General features: G+C 45.6%; 1 protein-coding gene across 2 annotated transcripts in view; it reads right to left on the bottom strand.

Annotated features, from left to right (window-relative positions):
• DYRK1A (dual specificity tyrosine phosphorylation regulated kinase 1A) overlaps positions 1-7,847 on the bottom strand; it is a 146,849-nt gene extending 139,002 nt beyond the window's left edge. The window contains exons 1-2 of one of the 2 annotated variants that reach the window (XM_058427667.1): positions 4,136-7,846; positions 1,848-1,914 (exon numbers count right to left, since the gene is read on the bottom strand). The gene's annotated coding sequence lies outside the window, so the exon portion shown is untranslated. Of the gene's footprint in view, positions 1-1,847; positions 1,915-4,135 lie in introns of both variants that reach the window. The other variant, XM_032175699.2, reaches the window with a different exon arrangement.
• Between the last annotated feature and the right edge of the window lie 7,542 nt (positions 7,848-15,389).

Consider the following 15,389-nt stretch of genomic DNA (forward strand, 5'->3'; position numbering starts at 1 on the left):
TACTAAAAGTATAATATATATAATTGTGTGTGTATATATACACATGCATACATTTCTGGTAGGAAAAACTGAACAGTTATTATTACGGAACGTGAAAGGGGGAAATGATCTGCTATCATTCCACAGAGCTTGTTTTTTTAAACTATACTACTTGTGGATCTCTTTAAAAACTAGAATATCCTAGATGATCAGAACCGTATCTTATATGTTTGATAACACTGCTCAAATACGGGCCCTAACAAATAAGACAGTAAGAAAACAGGGACACTCCCTCTAATCCAGTAATCAAGCACAGGGTCCTGGGCAGAATTACCCACAATGCCATTACCAACGCTCTCAGTGATAGGAAGCCATCGAAGCAAGCTAACGCTACCAACCTCTGGCCACCAGAGAATACTCACATGAACCTTCCCATGACCATACCACAAGATGACATTTCTTAAACATACCCTTAAAAAAAAAAAAAAAAAAAAGAAATTGAGACAGAGTCTCGCTCTGTCGCAGTGGCACGATCTCAGCTCACCGCAACCTCCGCCTCCAGGGTTCCAACAATTCTCCCGCCTCCAACTCCCAAGTACCTGGGACTACAGGCACCCACTACTGCACCCGGCTAATTTCTGTATCTGTAGTAGAGATGGGGTTTGACCATTTTAGCCAGGCTGGTCTCAAACTCCTGACCTCATGATCCACCCGCCTCGGCCTCCCGAAGTGCTGGGATTACAGGCGTGAGCCACTGCGCCTGGCCTAAACATACCCTTCATTTTTCTCAGTAAAGGGCACATGTACTGTGTTCTTCCCTCCTTTCCAAAACATTCTTAGTGCAGCATCATTCTGATTTCTGGACTGACACCTGCACTAAGCGACTGTTCTCCCCTTTGACCACTCCCAATGGAACTCCTCCCAGCACTCAGACTCTTTCTCTTCTTTCTGCCGCGCAGTTCCGTCGTTCTGTTCTTCATCTCCTCGTCTGCTTGTGGGGCCTGCGGTTTCAGGTTTATATGGGTAAAGGAATGGGGGGCTTGGCGGGCCAAAAGGCAACTTTTGGGTGCAAAAACAGGCATGCCTGTTCCAATTTAGGGCTATCGGTTTTCAGACTAATAATAATAATTGATAAAAATAAAGTGTTAACCTTATAACAGGTAAAGAATATTCCTCCAGGGCTGGACGTGGTGGCTCACGCCTATAATCTCAACACTTCGGGAGGCCAAGGTCAGGAGTTGGAGACCAGCCTGGCCAACACAGTGAAACCCCGTCTCTACTAAAAATAATAAAAAATTAGTCGGGTATGTGACAGGCGCCTGTAATTCCAGCTACTCGGGAGGCTGAGGCAGGAGAATTGCTGGAACCCGGAAGGCGGAGATTGCAGTGAGCCGAAATTGTGCCACTGCACTCCAGCCTGGGTGACAAGAGTGAAACTCCATCTCAAAAAAAAAAAAAAAAAAAAGGAATATTCCTCTAGGAATATTCTAATTTTAAAATTTTAAACTAGGGAATCCAGATTTTACTTTAATCTAATGAAATGAATTCCAACAGTGAAAATTACAAGCAACCTAAAAGGAAAGTAGTAATTTGAGGACAAGAACTACCTTTGTTCCTTCTAATCATGTCAAGTAAGTAGCTGCCTATTCATCTATTCTAATGCTGTATATACACTGCCCACAATAGTGCTGATACTAACAAAACCTTATTTAATAAACCTTCAGTTTCTCACCTTTAAATATTCACTTCACCTTTAAACATTCACTTGAGTATTTAAATATTCACATTATTTTTCTATAGGGCAAAAAGGACAATTGGGCCAACCATTCACTAGACATGAGCTCCCACATTAAAAACCACATACTTACTTTAAGATGATAAGTATTTCTATAAAATCCCACTGCACTCTGTACACCTCGCCCTTTATTCCCTCTTCTGTAGAAAGAACAAAGAACCAAGAGTCAGGAAAAACAACGCTAGTCCCAGGCCTGCTTATTCTGAGGCACTGATCAGTCACTCAGCTTCTCTGCACCCACCTCCTTCTCTAATATGTGAGAAATGAACTGTATCGGTGTTTCTCAAAATGTTCCTACTGCATCAGGATTACCTGGAGTCCTCAAGAAAGCAGATTCCAGCTAGGCCCGGTGGCTCACGCCTGTAATCCCAGCATTTTGGGAGGCCAAGGCGGGCAGATCACAAGGTCAGGAGATCGAGACCATCCTGGCTAACACAGTGAAACCCCGTCTCTACTAAAAATACAAAAAAATTAGCCAGGCGTGGTGACAGGCACCTGCGGTCTCAGCTACTTGGGAGGCTGAGGCAGGAGAACGGCATGAACCCAGGAGGCGGAGCTTGCAGTAAACCGAGATTGCACCACTGTACTCCAGCCTGGGCAACAGAGTGAGACTCCGTCTCAAAAAAAAAAAAAAAAAAACAGATTCCAGAGCATCACTCTAAACCTACAGAAAGAGAGGCATCTGAGCTTGGAAATCTCTTAACTTTGACAAGTTCTCCAGAAGACTGTTTGGGAACCATTAGTTTTCCCAAGTCTGTACTAGAGCTAATAATATTTTATAGTTTAAAGGAATCTTAGATATTTATATTTCTCTTTTTTCAAACCCACAGGAATTAAAGAGGAAGATACTAGATAGTAAATGTATGTTTAAATATTTCTGCTATCATCCTTCTTGCAATGTTCGGTGACTCAAATCTTTATGACATCCTGACAACATGCGAGCGTTATTGTAGCATTGTTTGCTGAGGGTATGAGCAGGAAGACATATAGTTGGTCCAGTGGGCTATTAACACTAAATGCAAAAGCTCAGATTTCAAAGATTGTTTACATGATACAAGCACAGCAATCAAGAACCATGTTTCTATCAGAAAATAAAGCGTCAGTAAACTAACTGTTATTAGACCCAAAATCCCTTCACTACTAAAAGCATAGCTACATTTTTCTAATCTGACCACTTATGTATATTTTGCATAATGGTCTATTTGAATTCACATACCATAGTTTAAAAGATTAATGATTAAATACAGAAAATAAACTTAACTACTTCAATCCACTGCATTTTCAAAGTCTATTTCTGGAAGCTTCTCCCAAAACATTTCAAAGTGTGACAGGCAATGTTCAATCATCCCCCATTCTCCCCTTCTTCAGTAGACACAACTTTTCAGCCAAATAGCCACCTATCGAAGATCACATATCCCAGACTCCTTTGTATCTAAACATGGCCACATGACTAAGTTATGACCAACACGGTATGAACAAAAATCATGTATGCAACTTCCAGATTTGTCTTTAAAGGGATGGAATGTGCCTTCCCAAACTCCTATTCCTGGACTGTGGATGCAGTGGGAAGCTGCCTTGTACTATGAAGAAAATGGTAAACACAGGAAAGCAACAAGACAGAACGAACCAAGCTCCCTCATATCATGGTGCCACCATATCAGCCTTAGATAAGTTATCCTGTTGTTTTATGAAGGAAAAATAAACTTCTCGTTTAAGCCACTGTATTTAGTCAGAAACAGGCCCATCTACATTCTAACTAGTACATAAAAGAAAGCTTAAATTTATCGTAACTCTTAAATATTAGCTACCAACCAACTCAGCAAAGCTAAAATTCTATACTCTTACTTTAAGTCACAACAGAGCTTCCCAATGAATAACCCCATTACTGAGATTATTGCTACTGTGCCATTCTATATTTATATGGCATTTTACACTTCAGCACTTCATTACAGTGCCTCATTTCACATTCTCAAAATCCTGGGCAGGGCAGCCAGTGCTATCTATATCTGGCATACAGGATACTGAAGCGAGGAGAAGCTGTTTTGCCCAAGATGACACGGCTAAGGAGTGGTAGTCAGGAAGGATTCAACATACAGGTTCCGCATTCTGTCATTCCATGAATCTAAACTCCCTATGTGCCAGGCACTGGAGTTATAGCCATGATCAAGAAAGACTTATTCCTGTCCAAATGGACTTTAAAATCTAATAGAGAAATTAAATTTACAATTATATTAAACAAAATTTAATGAACAATTATAAATAAGAACATATATGAATAATTATATTTGCAGTAAAGGTTGCGAAAGAAAAACAAATGGTCCTGCTTGGCCAAAAAAAGAATGCATGGCCAAGGAAGCTTACCTGGTTTGGGGAAGGCCTCTCTGAAGAAAATATTTATGCTAGGATCACAGAATGAGTATGAATGAAGATGAGGAGAGAAAAAAGGAGAAAGAAATCCATGAAGAAATGTACATGCATTATCTCAATTTTCACAAGATTCCTATGCTAATTACTATCAACTTCATTTTACAGATGAGGGAACTGATGTCTGGTGAAATCACTGTGCCTAAAGTTACACAGCCAACAGAACCTGTTAAGACTCAGATCAGCCAGACTCTGGAGCCTCTGTTCATGGTTTCATGGGGAGGGGATCTTTCCACAGTATCATGCTGCCTCAACTGCTGTCTGTAACTGGATAGCGAGCAGACAGACAGATGTCACAGTTTAAGCTTTCTTTTTGAGACAGTCCCCGCTCTGTCACCCAGGCTGGAGTGCAGTGACACAATCTCAGCTCACCGCAACCCCCACCTCCTAGGCTCAAGTGATCCTCCCACCTCAGCCTCCTGAGTAGCCTGGACTACAGGCGGTACTAACACACCTGGTTTTCGTTTTTTTTTTTGAGACAGGGTTTCACCATGTTGCCCAGGCTGGTTTTGAACTCCTGGCCTCAAGTGATCCGCCCACCCCCAGCCTCCCAAAGTGCTGAGATTACAGGCGTGAGCCACCACACCCGGCCTCAAGCATCTTTTTACCCAAATACATGGGTGCCAAGATGCAAGCCATAACCATACATGTCCATAACATTTTATGGACATGCAAAAGCTTTTGTGAAAAACCCAGAAGAGAAGATGCATAGCTCTGGTTGAAGAACCAACTGCCAAGATGCCAAAATGGCTCTATATTATCAAATAATATAGATAATGATAATACAGAAAAGCTTTTTGTGAAGGCTTTTTTAAAAATTAAAAAATCAAATCCTGCCATTGGAAATGTTACACACTCAGAAAAATTAGGGAGTTATTTAATGAACAGGGATGTTATTTAAAATAGAGTTGATGCTGAAAGCCAGTTTCATTCCATGTTAAGCCAGTTCACTGGGCCCCCCCAAAAAATCAATTAAAACAAACTTTTCTAACATGGGTAGATAAAACAAGAATATTCACTGACAAGAACAAAGACACATTTTAAGCTATCACTCACTATACATCAGATGTGAGCATTTGCCCCAAACCAAAAAAAAATTATATAACTTGTCAAAACTTAATTTAAACAGTAATACAAACTTTTAAATATCGCTTTCTAGAAGAGAAGATACATAGCTCTGGTATAAGAACCAATTGCCAAGACACCAAAATGGTTCTACATTAGCAAAACATATATGCCCAAGAGAAACCACACCATTTCAGGTGTTCAATGTAGGGTATTATCTCCAATAAACAATTCTCACTCGTTTTAGTAGTCTGGAAGTAGGATTTCAAAGCAAAAGCTAAACTTTTTAAATACCTAGCTGGCTTACACAGTGCAATATTTCCAAATCATTTTGTTTCCATATACAAAAAAAAATAATCAAACTAAGGCTGCTTGTAGCCAGTACATTAACAAATAAGATCTTTCTTCAATTACCCAATATGAACCTTCAATGATTATTTTAGTCACATGAAGTCTACATTTCACTTTCAAACACTCCATGGTAAACTTTACAACTCTAGCTTAACACTGTAGCACTGACATAAGGCAAGATTTCAAAAAGCTTTCTTCATTTGGGAGAAACTAAGGAGAAATTTAAGGTAATTAAATATAATTTGCTGATTTTTCCAAGTAATTAAACACAAATTTTAACTCTCCAAACTTTTTAATCCAAAGTTGAGCAAGCTTTGGGTTATAAATGACCACCTCTCTAGCCATCAGAAAATTGCCCAACAGTCAAGATAACATCTGGTAAGAAGTCTTTTAAAAGGCAAAACCACCATATATACATAAGGTGCTATTATACTGGTCACACAAGTCACTTTCACAGGGCAAACTGTTAGTATCAAGTTTCAGGAAACATTACTAATAGTTTCACGTAATATCTTTCCTTCTAAATCGAAAATAGACGAACATATACGGAGGTAAAATCACCGAAACACTCAACAGAAAGTAAAGATTCTTGGTTCACTTTAAATAACTGCTTATGATTACTACAAAATAAGACTAATACAACTTTTGGGATGAGGAACTAAGTTCTTGATAAAGACTTTCTGGAAGTTTTTGAGTTTTGCTGGGTTTAGATAAGTTTTTTCTTGGGGAGGGGTGAAACTGTTTCCTGTGTGTGTACAGGAAATGTGAAAGCCCTCTAAAATATGAGGAAAGCTAATGCCAAAGCAAAGATGAATTGGCACACACGTAATCACAAACACCAAGAAAGTCACAAGTGAAGCCCGCTCTTCCACTAATCTTGTGTTTGGTGGCATACACAAGGCAATTCCCTTCTCGCCTGTCATACAGTTAATTCTATCCACATTTTCTTCTCATAACTAGATACTTGTCAACCATAAACAGACACACGAAAACACCTCAGGGCAGTCTAAATTTCTAAGCTATTTCTTAAAAAAAATGGTTTTCAAGTGAAAACCAAGATTCAATCCAAATTAACTCTTCATGTAGTTACAAAACAAAATGCATGCCAAAGGTCACTGTATACCATGTTTATAACAAGGTATCTTGAATTTTCCTTTTGCCTAGTCATAGCACTCTAAAAACCTAATGTAAATTACTTACATTGTTGCAGTTACCTAGGCCTCTCCATGCCCATATCTTTAAGTCATAAACAGTAACTCTCCATAACAGTAACTCTCCATAACAGTAACTCTCCATAAATAACACCAAGGAGCAAACATCAGACAATATTTTGGAGGGGAAAAAAAAATTAACAAATGGTCGTTTTTACTGTCCACATTCCCTAACAAGACATTGCACTAATATGGAATGTTTTAAATTATCTTAAATGTTACTGCCTCTAAAAAACTGGACTTATTTTTAAATATCTTGCACACAATAATGCGTTTGTTAAGTTTCTAATAGGTTCCACCAAAATATTGTTAGAAGGTTTGAGATGATCTTATACTTAGATCTCAAAACAAGGATCTCACTAGGTCATTTAGTCCATTTCCCACCCCTACCAATAATTACCATTCATTCAGGTCTATTCCTTCAAATATTTTTTCAACACTCACCAGGTAAAAAGGAGTGTGCCTTCATGGCGCAAACACAAGGGGTGACCCTTCCTCCTGTAATAATCTCTGAGCTTATGCTTCTCTTGAGGTAAAAATGAACTTTTTACAACTAGTCTTACAATAGAACTAGGTGTGGACATTGACAGAAATCCTTAACTTTCTGGCATGGTTTGAAGTATAAATAAATTTGGACAGCTACCATAAACACCACTGCTATACCAGGGAAAATCCTCCAAAGTACTGGGATACCTGAAGTATACGTCAAAAATCTTGACTATAATCAAGTAAGCTTTTTTCATAACCAGTTTCTTTGAAATGATCTTCTGCAGTTTAAAAACTTAGCACATGAAACTTTAGTTCTGGTCTCACATTTTTAAAAGTCTACTTGAAAACAACATTCTCCTAAAGTAACTAATCAAGATATGAGAAATTTAAGAAAACAAAAGCTAAAGGTAATTCCCCTGAATTATTAAAACACCTCCAAATCAAAATGCTAAATATATTCATTAATACTTTGGACACATAAACTATAAAAGGGTCACAGAGGAACCCTTAAGCATTCAAAGAATAACTAAAAATAACTTTACACAAAACTTTCTTATGACTCATCAATACTCAGAAAATGACTATAATCAAAATTGTTTGAAGTACAAAACACACCAAGGAATATTTTTAATTCCTTTCATTCAAAAATTGACTACATAGTTTTCCTGGGGGGAAAAAAGGCCTGCTAAGTTTATTAAGAGGACTCATCACCATTACCTTACCGTCCGGCCTCCGCAAGCCACAAAGGTAATTCCATGCTAAAAACCTTACGGGGACACAATCTCTAGGTTAGAACCCTGAGTCATTAAACACGAATCACTCCAAAATTTGCCAGTATTTCTAATAATGAGTTACACCCTAATGATTCACAAGTCCAGACTGGCTACAGCCTCCTAGCTCCTGGAGTCCCAGCTGTATGACCTTAGACAAGTCAGTGCCCCTCTCCAGACTCACAATCCTCATCTGTAAAATGGGAACAGTTCCTACTGGCTGGGCAAGCTGGTCGATCCACTGAAAAACCTGAGAACAGAGCCTGACACTTGTGAAAACAATGTTCTAAGGCGTATTTTCTGACAATTTAGGCGGAATTCAAGAACTAAATGGTGCTGGCATTCCTGCGCTATGCCTAGATTATGGGATTCGTGTCACCTAGGGTTGGGCGAAAGGCACAGACAAGGAACCAGAGTCACTGACTCACTAATTTTACCATTTTTAACTATTTCAGATTAGGGAGGAGCCTTTCGCCAAGTGCTGAGCTACTCAGCAGCTTTGGTGGCTCCGAAGCGAGAGTGGGTTTGTGCCTATAAATAGACTCGTTAAGTTTTGTGGCGATACACAGGTATCCATTCTGAAAATTCACCTCTCCTCAGCCACCAACTCCCCTGGCTGCCGGGCAGGTCATCCCTCCACCCCGAGCCGCCGGGGACACTCGCGCTCCCCGCCCAACTTCGGAGGCCAGTGAGTGACCCTCGCTCCGGCGCCGACCCCCAGGGCCTCGGAGGCAGCGGCTCCCGACCTTCGCCAGCGCCGGGCCCGGCCCCGCCGTCCTCGCCCACCCGGCAGCCGGCCCCATTTTCTTAACCCGTGCATCGTCCTTGCGAAGCACCCCGGCGGTTCCCACACTGGTGGGGACCGAGAGGAGGGACGAGGGAGGAGCTGGGGGAAGAGGATGAGGAGGAAGAGGAGGAGGAGGAGGAGAAAGACAACCTCCACCCCTTCGCTCGGGCGGCCAGTGAAGGTCTGGCGCTGCCTACGGCCCCCCAGGCCCCGGCTCCCGGGAGGCCGCAGCCCCCGCTCCCACCCTCCGCAACTTTCCCTCCGCTCGCGCCCGCCGCTCCTCCGGGACCGGGCCTGAGGCTCCCTCCCCCGGCGGCCGGCCCCAGGCCCGCGGCGCCTCCTCCTAAAATGGCAGGTCCCTCCCTCCGCCCGGCCGGCCCCAGGTAGGGCCCGGCTGCGGGCCGCCGGGGGAGCCGAGCGCCAGGCCGGGCGGGGCCGCGGCCGGGCCGGACACTCACCGGGACGATGGCGGGGCGCTCGCGCCGCTTCCTCCGGTGAGTCTCAGCCTCGGGGTCCCGCGCCGCGCTCCCGCTCCCGCCGCGGCCTCCGCAGCCAGCGCCGCCCCGGCAGCCTCTCTCCGCCCCCGGCGCTCCGGCTCCTGGCCGCGCTGCAGCCTGCTCAGTCTCTCCTCGGCTCGCAGTTCCAGCGGCGCCCGGGGCCGGGGAGGCGACAGCCCCCTCCCCGGCAAATACCGCAGTCCCCGGGCCCCGATTCCCGGCGGCGGGGCCGCGCGGCCCGGCCCGGCGCAGAGGACGGCGTCGGCGAGGCCGGGCGCCGAGCGGCGGCTGCTGCCGGCGGCTTCTTCCCGAGGAGGATTTTGTAAATCTCACAAAATGGCGCGCGCTCCGAACCTGCGCAGCGAGAAGCGCCGGGGCCCGGGCGGCGGCGGCGGCTCCTCCGCCAGGAGAGCCCGAACCGCCCGCCCCCGAGTCCCCGCACAGACAGACAGACACTCGCACACACCCGCACACTCGCGCGCACACTCGCCCTCGCACACGCTCCCTCGCACACACACACTCGCACTCACACCGGTCCCGCCCGCTCGCCGGCGGCGGCAGCGGCACCAACAGCAGCAGCAGGAACAGCAGCAGCAGAAGCGGCGGCGGCGGCGCCCGCACCCCCCGCTCGGGGTGTCCGCTCCCTGAGGCCGACCTGGGCCGCGATCAGCGGCAGCGACAGCAGCAGTCTCCCCGGATACCCCCGCCGCGGTTGCCGCCGCCACCCCCGCCTCACTCCAATGGGGCTTTTTATTATTATTCGGGCGGGAAGCGAAAGGGTTTAAAAAAAAACCAACCAACAAAATGGCGACGGACCGACCCGGTCGCTATAGCAACTGTCAATCAAAACGCAAAACCCCGGCTGACGTGCTGACGTCCTCCTCCCGCCCCCCGGCCCCGAGCCGGCGGGCGGGGCCTGTTGCTCAGGTAACGGCAGATTCCGTTCCCTCCTTTCCGTCTCCCCCTCTGTCCCCAGCCAACCACCCAACCCCCTCGGGTCACGTGAAGGATAAATTCGGAGCTCGGGTCCGCTACGAGTGTCAGAGGAGGGCGCGTGATTCGCCCGGGGGAGGGGACAGGAGGGGGAAGGCTAGGCCGAGGGAGGGTAGGGGCTGGGGAAGGGGGGGGCGAGGCGGCGGCCAGGCCTGTGCGCGAGCGCCCGCCGCCTCCCGGCCGCCTCGCCCCGCCCCGCGCCCGCGCCGACTGCGGCCCGGGGAGCGCGCGCGCGGCCTCCAGTGCCGCCGCCCCCGCAGCCCTAGCGCCCCGCGCTTCCGCGTCGGCGCCCGCAGCCCCGCCCGCGCCGGGGGGAGGGGCGGGCTGCCCCGGGCGGGGGAGGGGGAGGGGCGCCGCGGACTTCGGGCGGGGACCCGGGAAGCCCACCCCGCGCGCCCGGGCCTGGAGGGCTCTCACCGCGGTCTGGGCGCCGCGCTCGCCTCTCTCCCCGGGAAGCGCGCCGGCCGCGACCGTCCGCGCATGGAGCCGGTTCCTCGAAGGGCTGGCGGGCCTCCTAGCCGGAAAATGCCGGCGGAGGCCGTGGTGGGGGCGGGGAGGAGCCACCGCCGCGCCCCAGACATCGCAGGAATTCCGGACGCTGCGCCGGGGCCCGGCCGCCCTGAGGCTGGCACCCGGCTCGGTCGGGCCGCTCAGGTTTTGTGGCGCCCGAGACCAGCGTTGAGAAATTAGGCTGGAGCCATCATGAAAACTTTTTCAGGCTGTGCACGCTCGCCCGTGCCTGCCCATCTGCTTCCAACCCCCTCCCACCTTTCTGGGCGCAGCCTGCCTGCTCCATCGGAATGCCCCTTAGATGAATCCCCTTGTGCTGTTACTGTGTCCTTGTCGTCCAGCTCTCTGGTTTTCTTTTCTGCACACCTTCTCGGTTCCCGGAGTCTTAATTTGCCTACTTGTCCTTAACCATCAAAACTCTTTATCAATATCCTGGCTTTCGCTGATTTTTATTCTGCCTACCCCTTCTCCCTGGCTATGTATTGCTGGGTGAGCTCCCGAGGCTTGAAAACCCAAGTATGCTGTGCTGGCTGCGTTGTAATCGGTAGAGAGCCACCAGCTAAAAATTGTATTTTGTACCAACTCTAATGGCATTTAATAAATGTATAGCTAAAAAGAGTGTGTATATATATACACTATTTTACAGCAGAGTCACTTATTGATTTCTAAGCTTGATTTTGCCACCTTGTGATAGTGTTCATAACCAATTTTTTTCATAAACTTCACAAATGTAGCAACAGATAAAACCTTACAAACAATATTAGATGTAAAAAACTCGCAGTAAATGCCGCTGTCTATGCTACATGACTCAAATACACCTGCCTAAAATGATTTCCAGCAAAAATGTCCTTGCTACAGTTACTAGGACATTGATATACTAAGGTAACCATTCAGATTAGCACACACTTTGCAAGAAATCCGACTAAACCGAAAACAAATTAGTCAAAAAGTAATTACTAAGGTAACCATTCAGATTAGCACTGACTTGGAAAGAAACCTGACTAAACCGAAAATAAATTGGTCAAAAAGTGGTCGGGCAAATAGCTTGCTTTCAGGCTGATCTCCATGATATAAAAAAGTTGCCCTAGCTGGCAAAAGTTCTTTCGGATTATTGTTTCAAAATTGCCCTGCTAGTGTGATTAAGGTCCACGGTCAACTTAATTGTTTTGAAGAAAGAGGAAGTGGCCCAGAGCGCCCCTTATTCAGAGGAGAGGTCCCTACCTGGTTCCTCCCAAGCTCAAGCTTCCACCTATACAACCAACTCCTTCCTCTCTGCTTGTGGGTCTCCTTCCTGCCCCCACCCCATCCCACCCCATTCACCAAGCTTTCGCTTCTATCAGAGCACGTCAGCATTTGTAACCTTTATTACTAAATTAAATTTGACTCAAATGTTTATTCCTGGTAATGGAAGAAACTTGTATAGTTAATCTTCCAGGTAACCTGAACAGAATATGACAATGTCTCGAGATATGTGTCCTTGTCTTCAGTTCAAATCAACCTAGAAGATTATCAGAGTGGGGCAGAATCTTGAGATTATAAACATGCAGGAATAGAAGGCATTGCTGGTCTTCGTGTCTAGAAGGCTGCACCCCTTTTTCCCCAGTGTGACAGCCTTAGACAACATGGGTCAATGAATGTCATATCCAGGTTGGAATGCTGTAAAATGGTTTTATACAGGCTTCACCTAAAAACGTAACCTGTAAATTACAGCTGGCTCCAAACAAGTGACCACATGTAGGCCGGAAGGACTCCGGTATAGATGCCAGCTGACCTGGTTCACAGATGAAATCCTTGTCATCTAAGAATCTCCCCATTACATTCACTTACAGATGTGTTTATTCATAGACTGTTCACCTTGAAAAACAAAGGCCCTCAGCTCATAGGTAGTAACAGCCTCCACTTACCCAGCACGTTCTAGAGTATCGCTAATCCTCACAGCAACATTACATCCCCATTATGTGGATGAGAAAACAAGTCCTGAGTAATTACATGACTTTCTCAAGGCAGTCACCACTCACCAGTAAGTGGTGAAGCCAGGATTCAAACACAGGTATAATTGCAAAGCCCATGTTCTTTCCACCACACCAAGATGATTCAAGATTATATGGAGGTAGAGTCTCCACAGAGGTAATCGAGTTGGGTCTCTAGATTGAACCCTAATCCAAAATGACTGCTGCCCTTATAAAAAGGAGAAATTTGGACCAAGACGTACACAGGGAAGACAACGTAAAGACACCAGGAGAAGGTGGCCATCTACAAACCAAGGCGCACCTGAGGCTACCAGAAGCTGACAAAGAAGCATGAAACAGATTCTGTCTCACGGACATCAAAGGGAACCAACCCTGCCAACATCTTAATTTTGGATTTCTGACCTCCAGAAATTCAAGACAATACATTTCTGTTGTTTAAACCACCTAGTTGTTTCTACTTTGTAGTGGCACTAAAGGAAACTAACACACAGATGCGTGCCGAGATGGTGGTTTCTTTTGGTTGGCTTCACATCCGTTAGTGACCACTCTTGGTGATGCACTATTCTAAGCCTAAAAGGCCAGTAGTTGGAATCTCGCTGAGAGATAAATACTCCAAGGACAAATAAGCAAATTAACCAGTATTCCTATCAGTGCTCCTCACGCCAAGTGAGAAGGTGAACAATTTGCATTTGGTCCCTAGACAGTGGCATGGCCTGGCATCTGACACCCCTACTGTTCTTACAGACTTCTGGGTAAAAGTCTTCACTTGCTGCCCTTGTACAAACTTTATTGTTTGTTCTTTCTTTTTTTTTTCGAGACAGAGTCTCGCTCTATCACCCAGGCTGGAGTGCAGGGGTGTGATCTCGGCTCACTGCAACCTCCACCTCCCCAGTTCAAGCGATTCTCCTGCCTCAACCTCCTGAGTATTTGGGATTACAGGTGCCCACCACCACACCTGGCAAATTTTTGTGTTTTTAGTAGAGACAAGGTTTCATCACATTGGCCAGGCTGACCTGGAACCCCTGGCCTCAGTTGATCTGCCCACCTCGGCCTCCCAAAGTGCTGGGATTACAGGCGAGAGCCACTGCACCCGGCCTTGTTTATTCTTATTTTTAAGGTAATTCGTGTATCTAAAACAGACTACAAAGAAACAAAATTAATTAAAACAAGAAAAAGACCTTCTATAAACTGACAATGGTAGTATGCTATGAAATAAGAAGTTAATTCTTTTCTTTTTTTTTTTTGAAATAGGGTCCTGCTCCGTTGCCCAGGCTGGAGTGCAGTGGCAAGATTACAGTTCATGGCAGCCTCCACCTCCCAGGCTCAAGCAATCCTCCCCACCTCAGCCTCCCGGGTAGCAGAGACTACAAGCGCATGCCACCACGCCTGGGTAACTTTTTGTATTTTTTGTAGAGATGAGGTTTTGCTATGTCGCCCAGGCTGGTTTCAAATTCCTAGACTCAAGCCATCCTGCCACCTCAGCCTCCCAAAGTGCTGGGATAACAGGTGTGAGCCACCACGCCTGGCCGAGGAGTTAATGCTTAATTCTTTGCACCTAAGGTCCAAAAACAAAATATAACAGTCATGCACGGTCATTACAGACGATTTTACAATATGGAAAACAATGAAGAGGTAATGATTACTCATAGATATCACCCAGAAAAAAAAAAAAAAAAAAACCTTATTGGTATTTTCATACTAGCATATGTCCTTCCAGACTTTCTTAGGAAGACATGAGCACATTCACCCACATACAACACTGCAGATATGTTTCGTGCTGTTTTTACTTACAGTTATACTATGAGCACATTTTAGTGTTAATCAACTGAAATTTAGATAATCATTTTAACAGCTACTAGTATTCCATCAGTTGAATAGGCCATAATTTGTTTAACTGCTCTTCTATGTTTTAAGGAAGTTTTTCCTTTTCGTTGTTGTCGTTGTTACTACAAAGTTGTATAAACATGGCCTACATCCATTTTACACACCTGTCCAATTATTTCTTTCAGATAAAAGTATGTGTCCTTAAAAAGCTTTTGATTTGTGTTACCAAAATATTCCTCAGAAGTGATTCCACCAGTTTGCACTCCTAAAAGTAATATGTGACAATGGCTTTTTCCTACACCCTACCACACCCTCTTATTTTTATTTGTATTTATTTGGACATTTTGTGACTTTTTAAAAATATGTTTGTTGTGTATTTGTGCCCTGCCTGTGTATATCTATCTGATGCCTATTTGGGAAGGCAGAGAAGTATTTGGGGGTTTTGGTTTTTTGTTTGTGATTTGTTTTTGTGTTGTTGTTGTTTTAGACAGAGTCTCACTCTGTGGCCCAGGCTGGAGTGCAGTGGTGTGATCTCGGCTCACTGGAACCTCTGCCTCCCAGGTTCAAGAGATTCTCCTGCCGGGCGCGGTGGCTCACGCTTGTAATCCCAGCACTTTGGGAGGCTGAGGCAGGCGGATCACGAGGTCAGGATATCGAGACCACGGTGAAACCCCGTCTCTACTAAAAATACAAAAAAATTAGCCGGGCATGGTGGCGGGCGCCT

This window comes from Hylobates moloch, unplaced genomic scaffold, assembly GCF_009828535.3.
Source record: "Hylobates moloch isolate HMO894 unplaced genomic scaffold, HMol_V3 SCAFFOLD_14, whole genome shotgun sequence".
Classification (NCBI taxonomy): domain Eukaryota; kingdom Metazoa; phylum Chordata; class Mammalia; order Primates; family Hylobatidae; genus Hylobates; species Hylobates moloch.